Source organism: Myxocyprinus asiaticus, chromosome 40 (genome assembly GCF_019703515.2).
Source record: "Myxocyprinus asiaticus isolate MX2 ecotype Aquarium Trade chromosome 40, UBuf_Myxa_2, whole genome shotgun sequence".
Taxonomy (NCBI): Eukaryota; Metazoa; Chordata; class Actinopteri; order Cypriniformes; family Catostomidae; genus Myxocyprinus; species Myxocyprinus asiaticus.
Window position 1 is genome coordinate 8,793,042 of NC_059383.1, and position 16,956 is coordinate 8,809,997.

Consider the following 16,956-nt stretch of genomic DNA (forward strand, 5'->3'; position numbering starts at 1 on the left):
CTGTGTCCATGCAGAGGATGAAGAGCAGGGGTGATAGGGCTGACCCCTGGTGTACACCAACCTGGATGTCAAACGGCGGCAAAGTTCTCACAGGGCACTGGATGCTGCTTGTGGTGTCTTGGTAAAGGAGTTGGGTCCAATGCACGTATTCCTCTGGGACTTGGTTCGATCGAAGCACTCGCCATATGAGGCCGTGAGGGGCTCTGTCAAAGGCTTTCTCCAGGTCAAGGAAGGCCATATGTTCTTCTCCCTGTACCTCTCCATGAGCAGCCGGGTGGCGTGGATGGCATCTGTAGTTCCAGATCCCTTGACAAAACCGCATTGGTTTGGCGTGATGCTGGTGATGTTGCGTATTCAGCAGTCCAGAACGCGCTTGAATATCTTCATCGTGTGACATAGAAGTCAGATTGGCCGGTAATTGGTGCACTCGCTGACATCCCCCTAGCTGGGTATCGGAGGGTGTTGGAACTCTTCGTTGGAGATCCCTGAGAAGTAGTTGAGCCATCGCTGAAGAATGGCTGGCAGGTCCTGTAGTAAGTGGTGTTTAGTGTCCTTGATGGTGGCTACCTGGGCAATGGCTTGTGTGGACTGGTGACGAGAGCTGGATAGGCAGTAGATCTTGTTTGCCCCCTCTGGTGTGTCCAGCTGGTCGTACAGCTCGTTGAGGTGTTTTGCCTTGGCGGTGGCCACTGCCCGTTTTGCCATTGACTTGAGGGTCTTGTATCGGTCGAGGTCAGCATGCAGACGCATTTGGAATCAGGTCTTGTAAGCCCTCTTCTTTGCTTTGATCACCACTTGCACTTCTTCAGTCCACCACCAGACTGCTTTGTCGATTAATCTTCTTCCCGGCTTCTTCCTTCCAAGGATCTCAGTGGCAGTGGTATGGATTTGGGTGGTGATCTCACCCCAGATGGCTTCTGCTGGTTGGTAAGGATTGATGTTGAGGCCACCGAGGCTGCTGCCAGCTGGTTCTTGTGGTCAGCCCACTTCCACCACTTGATTCGCTCAGGCCCCGTCTTGCGCACATGAGATCGCCGTTGTAGGTTGAGGCGTATGTCGAGGATGAGTGGCCGGTGTTGAGGGCCAATGTTGTCAGATGAGATCACCTTGGCGTCAAGGGCGAGCTTCAAGTCGCGACGTCGGAGCATCCAGTAATCGATCTGTGTCGCGATTCTGCCGCTGTTGTAGGTGGCCAAGTGGGTGGGCCTCTTCTTGAAAAATGTATTGGCGATGGCGAGATCATGAGTTTCGGCCCAATCCAGGATGTGGCAGCCATCGTCGTTGTGGGTACCATGTCCCCGCCCACCGTGTACTTGCTCGTAGCCATGCCTGCCCAAGCCTACGTGCCCATTTAGGTCTCCACCGATGAACAAGTGCTCGTCTGGTTTTACAGTGTGCAGGTGTGCATCCAGGCTTCCCCAGAATTTATCCTTGTCCTCGTCGGTGCAACCAGTTTGGGGGGCATAGCAGCAGACGACGTGAAGGGTGATAGATTGCCAGATTTATGTCAAGATAAGGAACATTTAGAATTTGTTGACGTGTTTAATAGACAATGTTTTGGTACTCTGGAGATTTTTTTTTTTTATGTTGGCAAATCAGTAGCAAAATGGTTACTATGTGTGGTTCCTGTGGAAATGCAGATGTATTGCAAATTCATGGATATTTATAATTTGATAGTGACTCCAATTAATGAACTAGTACTAGTTGCAATGAAGCTTGGTACCTTGATCCATAAGAACTACGAATAGGCGCTTGCTTTGGTGTTGCCACCCCTCATAGTCCCTTGCCACCCCATGAAATAATTTCTAGATCTGTCCCTGGCTTGTAGCCTCACAAGCTTCAGTTTTAAAGTAGCTTCTCCAACACAATGTGCTGCATGGTTTATCAGGTGAATAGCCTTGCGCTGACAGACACAAGCATGCAAGTCTTCCACACACACACACACACACACACACACACACACACACACACACACACAAACACACTCATACAACTCATTACCCACTTGATCAGGTGGCAAATATGCAGTATGTTATCAGCGAGCTATCTTACCTCCTGTTTACCCTGCCTGCCCTTATCTGTCACATGAGGGCAGTTCACTCACATAAACATGCTCCTGGAGTGCTGGATCATGAGATAGCAGTGAGCAACACATTAAGGCCTGGAGCCAATGTTCCACTACAGAGAGTGGGCTTACATCATGCTTATAATGTTAATGCATGCTACTAAACATTTCAAATATATAGGGGGAGACTGGGGTTAGTTGTCACAACAGCAATGTATCTCAAAAACTATAAGGTTTTGAGTCAAAAGTCCATTTAATTTTGGTATTATCTAGCAGTAGGTTTGTACGTTGGTTTCAAACACTTAGTTCAGAACTATCTTACATTAAAAATTATATCCTTCAAACTGAAATTTCAACATAATCATATTTTGTAATAGTTGCCGGGCAAGGAATCACAAAAAAGAAAGAACGCACTGACATAACATTCAGGCAAGGGTTAACTCTATGTGACCTGCTCCATCATTTTGAGTCACTCTGACCCAGACAGAGTTTTTTTTGGTATTAAGGTTAAAGGGACAGTTTATGCTTTCTAACTATGTCATTATTATGTTTCTACTCCAAATCATTGTCAAGATATTAGTATTTAAATGCTTTCATTTTTATAATGAAGGTAGATTAGATTTTGACTGAAAGGTTGAACTGTGTTCTCAGGACATAAGTATTATTAATATTTTTTCATCTTTTAAATGTTGTAATTTTAAACAATGCACTAATCACAGTTTATAACAGCCTAAACAATTGTTAACAAAAGTTACCTTTTACATTTCTGTTGTTTTTTTAATAATTTTTTGAATAATTACATGCATCATATTGTTCGTATTTTGTAGTACGTTTTATGTAAAGCACTTTTAAGTTTCCTGTTTGCTGTTGCTCCTTTGAAACAAAACAAAAGTGGTAAAATGTTACATTAATGTTCCCTTTGTTTGGGGTTAATAAAGGGGTTCATTAATCACTAATAAGCTATTTAAAAATGCATTATAAATCATGGATATGTTGTTATAACAGCGTGCATAAAAAGGCTGACTATCATGCAGTACCTGTCAAAGAGTGAGCCATGTTACCTCAAATGTTATAAATGCTTAATAACACTTATTCAACATTAATAACCCATGGAAATTTACATTAACGTAAAATGGACATATATGAAGAATTTATTAAGGAGTTACCAAAAAGTTCAGTGTGGTTTAATGGCCATCAGGCTTTATTATACTGTAAAATCAGCAATTTATGAATAAATATAAACACAAATTAGACTGTAGAAAATTAACATAATCCCTCCTTTTAATCTCACTTTAATAGTCTATTTTTGCTGCATTGTGACATAAATCATGAATAAGGGTATTTTTGTTTTTGCTTAATGAATGTATAATTGTATTTATTAAGCATTTACAACATGTAAGTTAAAATACTATTTGGCAAGTATTGCATGAAAGACCCCTTTTTATTAATTATTATTGAGCCCCTTTATAAACTCTTATCAATGGGAACATTACTGTAAAGTTCATGAAAAAGTCAATGTATTATGTTTCTAATATTTTTATGATCTGTCCAGCATAAGTTACGAAAAATCTTTACATTCATATTTTGCCATTAAAAGAGTGTATTACACCACTCAATTATCGGAATATTCGTTAAAAACTCAGGACACGCAACATCTGGAGTTGAATCTTCATTGTGACTTTCAGCAGCAGTTAATTAGGACACTGTTCAGTCTCTCTTCAGCTCCAGAGTTGGTCCCTCCCATCTTCAGGATGATGGGGCTCTGGTCAGCTCCTCTGCAATGAAAAACAGACCTAGTGGCAAATCAAAACATCCTCCAAAGAATTAAACATATTACGACAGGAATAAACAATCTGCTCTGATGACCAGGGATAACTGTCGGGTCCCGACATGCTGATTGCAAGCAATGGTACTGCCACACTGGTATTGCGAGTCCTTCTTTTTTTCAGAGCAAGAGGATCTGAAGGAGAGCAGGAGGGACAGGGGAACAGGGTGGTTGGGGGTGTCTGCCGTTAGTTCAGACTTTGCTTGTTTCCTTATGAATGACAAGGGCTGAAGCGTAACTATCAGTAAATAAAAAGTGGCTGTAAAATTAACTACAAGACAGGTCCAACAGGAATCCCTGGCGGCACTTCCTGCCTCTCAGAGGCCATAAACAAGCTTTAAACAAGCCAAGCTGGCTCCAACTAATATCCCGCGGCAACAGGCTGGGGTCATGGTGGCCCCTGCAGCCCGCCTTCTCTGTTTGGGGCCGGTACACTGTGACAACATGGGCGAGACCACCGGAACCAAAGGAATCTGTTTATGTTTGAATGTTAATGTTGACTCTTAGTGAATAGCACAGTGGTGGTTGGTATTACAGGGAAGTTTGGTTTTGCTTTAAAGCTGAAGTGTGTCATTGTGAAATTTCAAAACATTACAACTCACCTTCACTAAACATGAAAATGGTGCTAAGTAGCAATGACACTAGACAACTAGACAAATTAGCGGCATTAAACATATTTTTAAAATGATATCAGTTAACGCATTAACTCTGGCAGCCCTGAAATACTAAAAGTAAAATAAATACTAACTAAAGAAATAACTGAAAAACTATGCTAAAGCTAACAACCATAGAGTGAAAATTAACGAAACTAAATCGAAATGGACAAATGAAAATTTTTTGGAAAAATTGAAACTAAATAAATAACATTTTCAGGACTGTGACACTAAGTAAAATAAAGCAAAAGACCAAAAATTATTTTTAGACTTAGTTTTTAATATACATTTTATTGTAAAATTTGAAACGTTTACAAGTCGGCTTTATCAAATATGAAAATACCGCTAAATAGCAATAACATATGACGAATATGATTTTGCGGCATTAACATATTTAAATGATATCAGTTAACATATTGAAATACTTGAACTAAAATAAAAACTGAATTAAACTAAAGAAAACACTGAAAAAGTACACTAAAACAAACAACCATATGGAGCGAAAACTAATGAAAATAAAACAAAATTCAAATGCACAAATGAAAACCTTTACCTTAACTGAAATGAAAATAATAATATAATAATAATTATAATTATTAGAAAATTTTAACTAAACAAAATACAATTTCAAGACTGCAAAATGAACTAAAATAAAATAAAAATGACCAATTAGTTTTGTTTGTAATACACTGTTTATTGTAAAATTTGAAATGTTTACAACCTGCCTTTATGAAACATGAAACATGAACATGCCTTTAAATAGCAATAACACCACGGCCCTGAGAAAGTTAGCAGCATTCATCATTTAAATGATATCTGTTAATGCATTAAGCCCCGAATTATTCAAACTAAAATAAAAATTGAACTTAACTGAAACTAGAAAACATTAAAAAAAAAAACTAAACTAAACTAAACTAACAACCATAGAGTGAAAACTCATGAAAATGAAATTAAAGTGAAATGGACAAATTGAAAACAGAAATAAAATAAAAAATAGAATTAAAAAATTTAAAAATTCAGTCTCTGAAGCTGAGACTGCAGTCATTTATGGTGCTGAGTGTTTTGGTGGAGGTTATAATAAAACAATATCTGTTAAGCCATAAAAGCCATTTTGTGTTTCCTAAAGCTGGGTTAAGTTTTATGGCACTGGCGTCAGTAGAAAATGCCACTGGACAGACCAGTGGGGGGTTGGTGTTGATTGGGGCTTGACCCCAAGTTTCTCCCAACTATCCGACACTAACTACCCTGTCTGCTGCCTCTACATAACTGACTGGAGTGCCCCAGCAACGTTCACTTGAGTTATGGTCAACTGACAAGACTGTAGACTGAGCTACATCCAATAACAAACAAACCCACTGAAAAAAAGGGCTGCTTTCAACAGCCACTCCTGCTGTCAGAAATAAACGCGTCTAAATGACCAACATGGCAGCATTGTTGCTTTGCACACCCTCCAAAAGAAAATTCCCAAAGTAAGTTGTGTATGGGTGGTTCTTCAATTAGGTGAACTTTTAACTACTTAAAATCTTGAAAAATTGAAAATCTTCAAAGTAGTTTTCAGCAGTGTTAAAACTTTTAGTACATCATCAACATTCAAGTGGATTTTGATATAGTAATGACGTGGTAGTAATAACATTTCTCCGTTTTTGGAGAAAAAGTTGGATAAAGTCTTGGATTTCTGAACACAACTTAGCTTGCAGTCAGCTAATGCCTCCTACACACTACAAGACTTTCAACGATGTCAGATTGTGGTACCATTCATATTACACTGCATGATCATATGTTATGCATTTCAGAATATGATGTGTATGTTTTTAATCGCCTTTACATAATGTGTAAAGGTATCATAGATTTTATTGGTTACAATATGAAAAAGTACCTCCTGCTGAAAAATCTACCTATTTGCTTACCTGACTGTCCAAGAGAATTGGCAATTTCTCTCCAACACTTCTCTTTCTCCACCCGGTTGTGGTACAGTTCAGAGGAAACATCAAATTAATGATACCACAAATTTTTCCTCCATTTCTTCGGTCCAGTGAGACTTTCTTGATACCGCAGCCATGCTAGCTGATGTTCTGTTGCAGGTACATCAGGACTCCTCCCACTGAAACTTCCCGTGCCCCATTTCTTGCTCTCTCATTGGCTGTAGTTCACCGCTGCAGTTGTATTCAGTCAAAACACATTTCACATTGTGCGATTTTGAATCGCAGACAGGTCCAGATATTTAACATTCTAGATATCTCGCTGACATCGGTGACACGTCTGTGATTCTCTCAGATCGCGTCTTTGATACATTGCGTTCGTCGCTCAAGGGAGCGAGCTCTGATTTGCCTATGATTTCGGGCTTTTGTCTGCAATCTCCACAAAACTGTCGGCGAGTGAAAATCGGGCCTAAAATCGTGTAGTGTAAACTCAGCATAACTTGTAAAAACAAAAAGAAATGGGTTGTTTTTTTAATTAAAATTCTCAAATACTGACCAGTTTTAATATCACCGTTGATCACGCTTAAAATGAGGAACAATCTATTAAAGATACAGTCTGTAAGGAAAAAAAGAAACATCTTAAACCAGTCTAAGGTGACCTTACCTGGTTTTGGCCAGTCTAGCTGGTCTCTCAGCCTGGCCAAGCTGGTCTTAGCTGGTTTAAGTAGGTCTCCCAGCTAGAAAAGCTGACAAGTGCCTAAATTCCCTCTAAAATCAGCAAACAGACCAGACTTGGAGACCAGCTATGACCAGAAAACTTCGGCTGGTTTGAGATGGGGTTTTTTTTCAGCAGTAATGATCTCTCCTTCAAGATCTTCTGCATAAAAATTGTTTATCCTCCATCTTTTTTCATCCTGTTTTCCCTCTGCAGTTGTTTTCCTAAACACCGGATTTTCATTTGGACTTTGGGAGGGAGTAGTGCTGACAGTATTTATAGCCTGGTGTTCTAACCAAAATTATCAGTGTACCACAAAATAACTTCCTCAGTCCTGGCCACAAAATAACAGGATGCCTCCAATTGTGTGTATTTATTAATTTTAGCAAAGGATTGCTAGTTTTATAAATAGCTATGCTCCTGCGGCCCTCCAAAGTCGGCTGTATAAACTTCCTCTCCATTCCTCCTCCTCTTCATTTGGGCTGTCACAGCTGGAAAAGGAGTGGGAGCTTGAACTCTGAAGACACTCGTCCTTCCCTTGGCCGCAACGCCGCCCTGCGCTGGCGTCTGGCCTCTATTAAGGCTCCATTCCATCATGTCGGAGGTGGGAGGTCAGAAGTCACAGTATGTTAATGGATTAACTGGGGGGTCTTCTCTGCTTGATTGGGTATCACCACCTTGTACAGGCAACCCTAGTGACCTAAACCTCAGCTTTCTCCAAATGTGTTACATCAACATGCTAAGTGAACTAAACTTGCCAGTTTTGGGGACTTCGTCACTGCTGTTTTTTTTTCTCATAATGATGTATTGATGATCAATTGGAATTAATCTCATCGCAACCAGACTGACAATAGCCGTGAAGTTACATTTTACTCTGGGACATAGTAGCTATTATAACCCCCATTAGAAATGTCAAAGTTTTAGGACTTTGAAAATAACAACCAAGAAAACGCACACCTTAGATTCAGAGGTGCAGGTTATGGAAAAAAGTATTTTGAAAACAGAAAGTATAACTGCACAACTCAAAATAAAGGCTCTTTTATTTTTCTTATCTTTGTCTTCCGAAGTGGTACTTTTTCTTCATATTCTTTCTCCATGTCCTTCAGATCTTTCTTTAACTTTCTTGAACTTGAACTTTCTTTGGTAAGAAAAATAAAAGAGCCTTTGTTTTGAGTTGTGCAGTTTTACTTTCTTTTTTCAGAAGTTTTAGGAATGTCAGTTTAACACAATAAATTATTTGAAAAGTAAAGCGTCAAAAAAGGAACGCAATTAATCATGCCCCCGCCCCATATGTAAATTTTGAAATAGGGAATTTTCCTAGCATCTGAGCAAGCTTGATGCCTTGATGTTTTTGCGAATCTGTGGCAGTAGGGGGCAGTCAGCATAACTCGAGCTGTATAGACAACACACCTGAGGGGAATCAGTTCACGTAGCCTCTCACGTGACGTAAGCGTGTTTGCATGTTCACACGAGAACTGACGCAATACAACCGGAACTGCAGCTGGATTTGTTTACAAGAGAATGCTGTTCACAAGCTTCACAGCTTTTGCTCACATTTGAACTTGCCAACGCGCATATGTCACGCGAGAGGCAGCGTGAACTGATTCCCCTCATGGACGAGCATTGGTGAGCAACCGGAAGTAAACAATTAAATATTGATCTGTTTCTCACACAAATTGACGTATCGCTTTAGAAGACATTAATTTAACCCCTATTTTGTATGTTGTATGGATTAATCACTATTTTGAGTTGTATGGATTACTTTTACTACGATTGTCTGTGCTTTTTGGAGCTTTAAAGTGCTGATCACCATCCACTTGCATTGTATGGACCTACTGAGCTGAAATATTCTTCTAAAAATCTTCATTTGTGTTCAGCAGAAAAAAAAAAAAGAAAGTCATACACGTCTGGGATGGCATATAGTGAGTAAATGATTGAGTGAATGAATTTCCATTTTTGGGTGAACTAACCCTTTAATTGGCAAAACCGATATATCGATCAACCTCTACTTACTAGACAAACACTGTTAGTCTCGCAAGCCAAAGTTTTGACTGTTTGGTGTATTGCATTGTAGTGTACTGTAGACACCAATCACACTTTGCTTGATTTTATGTAATAAAATTCTTCCTAATTTTTAAAAGTTTCAATGTCATGAACAGACCATTGTCCACTCTCTCAGAAAGCAAATGGGGGGATGCATGCATATTTATTAAAGGTGTCAATAAATTAAACTAAAATAAATCTCATGTTCATGTGATTAATCTAAATTCTGTTTTATGTGCTGCAGGTTCCCTCTAAGTATGGCTTTTTGCGTAAAGCATTCAGTTTTAATGCATACAGTTAAAAAAAAAATTGTTTTTTACCGTGATAATTTAATTTACATACAATTAATTTGTGTATGTAAATAATTATATATCATGTATTATTAAACTAAATATACATAATAAATTGATTTATAATAAATAAACTATCCAATTTTGTCCACTTTAAGCACTACCATAAGAAGTTTCCAAACAGATCTGTGGTTTGTTTACCTCTGAACAGTGACAGCTTGTTTCCTTATTCTTCTATCTGAGCAGCTACTCATACTTTCAGCGTGAAGTGATGCATGGCAATATTTTTTCTTAATGGATGAGCTTACTTGATAAAAATTAGACATATTAGGAAATTCTTCGGTCATGAGCGGCACCAGCTGTGTTCCTTGCGCCCCTAATCGCTCTGTGAGTGTCCTCCTCCTCTAGCTTGCCTACTCAGTTCCTGTAGCTCTAAACAGGGCCTTTGGGTCAATAAATCTCTGAGAGGACATTTCAGCACAGGGCTGAGAGCGTCCACACAGTGCAAATATAATAGCAGACCTTCCACCTGGTGAAGATGTTAGCATGCGTGCTGCAGGCTATAAGCTATTGCAACATTTCAGCACATGTTCCAGTGCTGTCAGATACAAAAACACTCATGATATTTTGGACTCTGTGAATTATTTCAGGGTTCCTCCAAACCGTTCTCTATAATGCTACAACATGACAAAATCATACTAAATTGTGCGAGTTGGCTTGTACAAAAAGTAAACGACTTTGAATCCCATAGTGAAAAATAAAATAATCAACTAAGTGTTATTATGATTTTTCCTAAGTTAACCCCTTATCCAAACCCTAAACGTAATTGTAATAGGAAAATCACTGTTGCTTACCACAGAAGAAAAAAAAAAAACATTGTGGTATGGACAAGACGAGGGAAGCACATTACAGGTTATTGTCATACGTCAGTTTTTGTGTTGCTTACTACTTTATACATAAATATGGAATGAATAACCAAATTTTTAGTATTACAAAGACATTTAATTTGAAGAAAAACAAATGCATGAATTAGGAATAGGGGGTTAGGATGTCCCAGTGGGCAATGATGATTCAATTATCAGGATTTAGAAGCCACATCACACCACACAAACACTACATGAGAGGAACCACAGAGACCAACAGTCACTTTAAAAGAAATATAAAGAGTTGAGTAGAACATTACTCTATTCAACCTAACACAATAAATGCCATTACTCAACAGAACATGAAAGCATGTCTGCTGTATGCAACAAGCATAATTGTAATAGTTACCCACTCACGATGTGGGAAAATATTTTGTGGTCAGTTTGACTGACCTAGAGTTTTTCAGTCAAAATTCAAAGAGATATATGTCAAGCAGATCATTAGGAAACACTTTTTTAGAGCCAGATTTGTTGGTCATGGTGGAAATGACACCACAAGTGAGGGACAGTGGGAATTTTCTGCAAAAATGTAGGTTATAACAGAATGGCACAATCATAAAACAAAACATGGCAACAAAGAAAAAAATGAAATGACCCCTGTTCAAAAGTCTGCATACCCTTAGTTCTTAATACTGTGTATTGCCCCCTTTAGCATCAATGACAGCGTGCAGTCTTTTGAAATAGTTGTCTATGAGGCCCCAAATTCTTGCAGGTGGTATAGCCCAAAATGCCTCCAGGTCATGCAAAGTCTTTGGTCGTCTTGCATGAACCGCACGTTTGAGATCTCCCCAGAGTGGCTCGATGATATTAAGGTCAGGAGACTGTGATGGCCACTCTAGATCCTTCACCTTTTTCTGCTGTAACCACTGGAGGGTCAACTTGGCCTTGTGCTTAGGGTCATTGTCGTGCTGAAAAGTCTAAGAGCATCTCATGCGCAGCTTTCATGCAGAAGAATGCAAATTGTCTGCCAGTATTTTCTGATAACATGCTGCATTCATCTTGCCATCAATTTTCACAAGATTCCCCGTGCCTTTAGAGCTCACACACCCCCAAAACATCAGTGAGCCACCACCATGCTTCACAGTGGGGATGGTATTCTTTTCACTGTAGGCCTTGTTGACCCCTCTCCAAACATAGCGCTTATGGTTGTGACCATAAAGCTCTATTTTGGTCTTGTCACTCCAAATTACAGTGTGCCAGAATCTGTGAGGCGTGTCAAGGTGTTGTCAGGCATATTGTAACCGGGCTTTTTTGTGGCATTGGCGCAGTAAAGGCTTCTTTCTGGCAACTCGACCATGCAGCTCATTTTTGTTGAAGTATCGTCATATTGTGCTCCTTGAAACAACCACACCATCTTTTTCCAGAGCAGCCTGTATTTCTCCTGAGGTTACCTGTGGGTTTTTCTTTGCATCAAGAACAATTCTTCTGGCAGTTGTGGCTCAAATCTTTCTTGGTCTACCTGACCTTGGCTTGGTATCAAGAGATCCCCGAATTTTCCACTTTTAATAAGTGATTGAACAGTACTGACTGGCATTTTCAAGGCTTTGGATATATTTTTATATCCTTTTCCATATTTATAAAGTTCCATTACCTTGTTATGCAGGTCTTTTGACAGTTCTTTTCTGCTCCCCATGGCTCAGTATCTAGCCTGCTCAGTGCATCCACGTGAGAGCTAACAAACTCATTGACTATTTATACACAGACACTAATTGCAATTTAAAAAGCCACAGGTGTGGGAAATTAACCTTTAATTGCCATTTAAACCTGTGTGTGTCTGTAACAAGGCCAAACATTCAAGGGTATGTAAACTTTTGATCAGGGCCATTTGGGTGATTTCTGTTACCATTATGATTTAAAAAGGAGCCAAACAACTATGTGATAATAAATGGCTTTATATGATCACTATCCTTAAATAAAAGACAGTTTTTTTGCATGATCAGTCATATTTTCAAAATCAATGCCAAAATTTCACATTTTCTGCCAGGGTATGAAAACTTTTGAGCACAACTGTATATATATATATATATATATATATATATATATATATATATATATATATATATATATATACAGACAGACAGCATTTCTGCACATGCACAGCGAGGTGTGCGGGGCGTGTGCATGAGAGATGTGTGGGCGCTAGGCGATCGTATGGTGAAGAGAGTGGCTGTGTCCGAAATCGTTCATTCATTCATTCACTGTTTCCTATATAGTGAATGGCAGTTAGTGCACTATATCTCAGCAGTGAGTGAACGAAATGAGTGAGTGAATTCGGATGCTGACGTATACACCGAGTGTCGGATCTCTGGGGTTGTTGCAGAAACAACGTCACATATGTACTTTTAAAATACTTGGGCCTTACTTGTTATTCTTATTAAATAATATATTAATACAATAAATCTTCATTCTGTTTGTCATTTTTAATATATACTGTGTGTTACTATAAAGAGTAAACACATTTGATCAAATAAAGAGTAAATTTTAAAATGTATCTGTATGTTTTGTCTCTCAATATGTTATTATGTCATTTTAATCAAGTAATGGTTTGTCAAAAAGTAATTTTATATATTCAGCATGAAATAAAATATTGCAGGAGTGAAGGAAGCAGTAAACTCCCAGCTCGTAAGTTTTCCCCGTGGTGGATTGTGGGCAATTAACCATTGTCAAGTGTACATCAAATGTACACTCGAAATTAGAGTGCATTGTGGGTAAGAATGAGTGAACAAAAGTAGGGAACGAGTGGCTCACTCAGAATTCAGTCCTACACTCCTACAAAATGGTGGACACTTGAAATAGTGCACTATATAGTGGATAGAGGGCGGTTTCAGACACAGCGAGTGTTCCGTGACCAGTGTTGGTGCCCTACGCATTAGGCTGCGTACTCTGCATTTAGAAAGCGGCGGTACTGCTGTACAGAACTAATGATCTAAATTCTTTCGACACTGAAAACTGTAATTACACTGAAATAAGAATCCACACAGGATTTTAAAAGCTATGAAATAGTGAAAGTAGGCATTAATGAAGCATGATCTTGCTTTGGTTTGTATTTCAGCATTATATATAATGTCCTTGTGGGACATTTTCACGTTTTCACCGTAATAATTACTAGAAATGTTTCCAAACGTCTCTTCTTATTGACAAATTCATCCAGATCTGACAAGAGCCCTTAAAGGGATAGTTCATCCAAACATTTTAATTCTCATTATTTACTCACCCTCATGCCACCCCAGATGTGTATGACTTTCTTTAATCTGCTGAACTCAAATCAAGATTTTTAGAAGAATTTCTCTCTGTAGGTCCATACAATGCAAGTGAATGGGTGACAACATTTTAAAGCTAAATAAAATGACATAAGTCAGCATAAAAGTAATCCATAAGACTCCAGTGGTTAAATCAGTATCTTCAGAAGCAATGTGATAGGTGTAGATGAGAAACAGAGAAAGAGATCACCTTCACATTCTTCTTCTTGTGTTTTTGGTGATACACATTCTTCTCTGCATATAGCCCCCTGCTGGGCAGGGAGAAAAATATCTAGCAAAAAATGACAAATATTGATCTGTTTCTCACCCACACCTATCATATCAGAAGATATGGATTTAACTACTGGAGTCGTATGGATTACTTTTATGCTGCCTTTATGTGCTTTTTGGAGCATCAAAATTTTGGCCTACAGAGCAAAAATATTCTTCTAAAAATCTTAATTTGTGTTCTGCAGAAGAAAGGAAGTCATACATTTCTGGGATGGCATGAGGGTGAGTAATTGATGAGAGAATTTTCATTTTTGGGTCAACTACCCCTTTAAAGTGATAGCTCAGCCATAATTTAATATTCTGTCATCATTTGCCTACCCTCATGTTGTTCCAAACCCATGTGACCTTCTGTATTATGTGGAGCACAAAATATGTTAGACAGAATGTTTGGGACTGACAGTCTCAGTCATTATTCACTTTTAAAATATGGAAAAAAACACATTCACTCAAAGTAAATAGTGTCTAGTGGCAAACATTCTGTGTAATATCTCCTTATTGTGTTGCATGGAAGAAAGCAAGTCATACAGGTTTGGAACAACATGATGGTGAATGATGACAGAATTTCCATTAATAATAATAATAATAATTCTGTAATACATGTTAAATGTGTATTTTGTAATGGAATAAAGGGGAGTAAAGGTTTTTATTATGTCATTTGTGAAAGTAATGAGTTAATCACTACTTGAGGACTCTTTTAATTGGATACTTTCTTACTCTTATTCAAGTAAATATATATATATATATGTTAGTACTTTTACTTCTACTTGAGTAATTGTTTTTTTTAAAGTAATTGTACTTTTACTTGAGTACAGTTTTTGGCTACTCTACCCACCTCTGGGCTAATGATGGCTTCATTGCCATGTGCTATATTGTCTTGTCTTGGTGTTTGTTTGAGCACATGGCCAATGATGGCTTCATTGGCCATGTGCTCTTCCTGTCTGGTCTGTTGTGTTTGGTGTGAGCACATGGTTCTTGTTAAGTTGTTTGCCATGTGCTCTCCTGTCTCTCATCCTGACCCCGCCCCCTTGTTACCTCGTTATTAGTTCATTTGCTTCACATAATTTCCTTATTACTGTCCTTGTTTTCTTTTTTATTTAACCTCATTGTGTTTTTTGTCTTGTGCCAGTTCATTGTGGATGTTTTCCTGTTATAGGTGTTCTGTCTGTCTGTCTGTGCCATTGGAGATTCCTGTTTTTAGCCCGGACCTCGAGGCTCCCCTTCTCCAGCCCTGCCACCAAGTTTCTGTGTCTGTGGAATGTTGTTTTTCCCTACGGGGTGGTTTCTGTTGTGTTATTGTTTAATTTTCATATTAATAAAGCCCATCTACTCTGCTTTTGTGTCTTAGATAGATAGATAGATAGATAAAGTATAATATTTATATATGCTTTCACAAGTCACTGGACACAACATTCTGTACAAAGTCATGTTTGTTGTGAGAACATCACGCTTCGAAATTCCAAGCATGTTGTATTGTCAGTGAAAATATTCAGGTCAGGCAACTGGGCTACAGCTACATGAGCTGTTACACGAACTCCATATATCTACAGCAGTGTGTTTTCATATCTCCGTGTATCTCGTAACAGTTGCCTGGTTGCGCAACCATTTTTGAGGCCGGGTGCATTTGAGCCCTGCACTTGTTAATCCCAACTCTTTCCTCTTGTCAAGTTAACAAAAAACAAACAGATTATTTATCTATGTGGTTGAGCACTAGGAAGCGATCTCTGGGGGAGTGGTGAGCATCACGGTGACTTCATCTTCACCAAGAAGCGCTTGTGTGTCTCAGCTAACTCTTTATTTATTCTGGTGGAAGAATGTTACTCTCCAGGCTTGGCACGGTACATCAGTGAGGAATTCTGTCTACCAGTCCCTGACGTCATTTGGTCATCATATTCATTCAGAGAGTTTCCGCATAATGGAACACACTGCAAACAAACATATTTCTGTTGTGTGTTCTTTATTGTGGAAAACTTGTGTAGTAAACTATGTTAGCTGTTTGAACTCTATAAGCACAGGACGTCTAACAGTCTAACCACAAGAATGGTTGATAATGCACCCTGATGGGAATTTGATTAAGGGTGCGTACACACAAGAGAGGGCTATGATGAAGTGTTTAATGGATAAGAATGCTTCCTTTTGAGGGTATGTAAAAAAAAAAAAAAAAACCGAAATCAAGTGGGAATACAACAAATTGGATTTGAACTGGACCTAACTGTCTAAAATTTGCATTGGTCAATGGATGCCTAGGTTAACTTTTGGTGACATGATGGAAGGAAAACCCTTGCATTTTCCCTTTACTTCCTTTGAAAGCATTTCCCATTTGTCATACCTATAACAAAACATAATTCCTTGGTCATCCTGTGACTCCATCCATCCATTCTCTGGTCTGGAGCTTAGCTGTTCACTTTTGTGCAAATCAACTGAATGATTTTTGCTGCCAGCTTTGGTGTCAGAAGAAATATCACTTAAATTCAATGCAGTTCTGATGGGGCATTTGCATAGCATTATTGTGGAGCAATGTTGGGGAAGCTAATATGAAACTGAAACTTCTCAAGCTACAAGCTACTCCTAATACAGTACAAAGTAGTTAGACTACAGTAGGGCTACCCATTTGAAAATGTACTTAGCTACACTACAAGCTAGTAAAAACATTTTTTATATATTTTTTATTTAAAGATTATATAATTAATTTTTACAATCATAGAATTTATTTAGCATAAAAACAATGAGGATCTCAATTAGGCATATTTACAGCATTAAAGGGATATTTTGGGTTCAATACAAGTTAAGCTCAGTCAACAGCATTTGTGGCATAATGCTATTTATCCAAAAAAAACAAAAAAACAAATGTCCCTCCTTTTCTATAAAAAAGAGCAAAAATCTGGGTTACAGTGAGGCACTTACCATAGAAGAGAATGGGAACAATCGGTAAATGTTCAAATACAGTAGTCACTGTTTCAAAGGTATAGCTACAAGACATATGTGTGTCAACATAA